Source organism: Chanodichthys erythropterus, chromosome 18 (genome assembly GCF_024489055.1).
Source record: "Chanodichthys erythropterus isolate Z2021 chromosome 18, ASM2448905v1, whole genome shotgun sequence".
NCBI classification, from domain to species: domain Eukaryota; kingdom Metazoa; phylum Chordata; class Actinopteri; order Cypriniformes; family Xenocyprididae; genus Chanodichthys; species Chanodichthys erythropterus.
In genome coordinates, this window is record NC_090238.1 from 38,736,838 (window position 1) to 38,738,091 (window position 1,254).

At 39.3% G+C, this 1,254-nt stretch overlaps 1 protein-coding gene across 2 annotated transcripts in view; it reads left to right on the forward strand.

Annotated features, from left to right (window-relative positions):
• Positions 1 to 279: 279 nt before the first annotated feature.
• bmf1 (BCL2 modifying factor 1) overlaps positions 280 to 1,254 on the forward strand; it is a 40,184-nt gene continuing 39,209 nt past the window's right edge. For both annotated transcript variants that reach the window (XM_067367561.1, XM_067367562.1), the window contains exon 1: positions 280 to 414. The gene's annotated coding sequence lies outside the window, so the exon portion shown is untranslated. The remainder of the gene's footprint in view (positions 415 to 1,254) is intronic.

Consider the following 1,254-nt stretch of genomic DNA (forward strand, 5'->3'; position numbering starts at 1 on the left):
GGTGCCAATAATTCCGACCACCACTGTATCTTGTTGGATATTAACTTTAATATTAATATTTAAATATCTTTCCATAGAAACATGTTCACTTGGCAAGTGTATTGATATTTTGCCAATGTTGTGTTTAAAACAATCACGTCATTACTAGTGCCTCTGAATTTGAATTAGAAACGTCATTAATGTGCTGCTGTCCCTTTTAGAGTGTGCGTGTGTTTACACACAGTGCGTGACGTCAGGAGGAGGCGGGGCCGCGCAGCTGGAACACGAGAGCGAGCTCAGCTCGCGCCGACAGCAGAATGAAGTGATCCGCCGGGGGACGCGCACTGTGAGAGAGCGTAACGTTATATTTCTAAACTTTGCGCGATTATTTTCACGTAAACTTATAACGGAGCTGGACGACAGGCAAACACACTGGTAAGACGTGTTTATGAAGTACTTTCTAACGAGGTACCATGGTACAGTGAGGGCAATAACACGGTATTTTCTGTTTTATTGTGTTTAAATACAGTTATTGTTGATTAAATTCGTGTTTATTTAGAGTATTTACTGTGAGTTGTCATTTATAAAGATTAGCTATAAAATCACTGAAGTTGTTGTTGTTGTTTTTGTGTGAACCGGTACATTGGCGGTGTCTCAAACCCTAGTGAGCTCCCTACATAGACAGCAGCATGTTTGTCCGCCTTCATAGACGACTTTTAGAACTTCTGTGATGCTCGCTAGGATTTGAGACAGCCCCAGCACACTCAAATCTCGGAGTTACTGATTATTATTAATAATGACAGTCTAAAGTGCTGCCATAAACACTCTTTATTGGTATTTGATGTCATTTCTAATGACTTTATGATGAGATAACAGTGATAATGACCACAGTGCTGTTGTTGAGTTGGACTACTGTAGTGTTGTTAAGATCATTATAAAATGCAGATGTGGATAATGATGATAGAAGGACATCTAAACACTGGTTAAAGTGACTAATTTCTCCTGTACTTTGGTTTGTTGTTGTTTAGTTATTGAATCTAGTGTGTGTGTGTGTGTGTGTGTGTGTGTGTGTGTCTCACACTCACTGGGTCAGTAGTGCTACAGAAGCTCTATGGGAGGCGACTGACATTGTTTATTGGCCAACTTTGGTTGCTCTAATGAAAAAATGACTTAAAACATGCACTAAATACAATCTAATAAACATACAGTACAGTAAAAATGCAATATGCATCATTGAAGACACTCTGAACAAATGCAACTAAGCATGCTGTGATG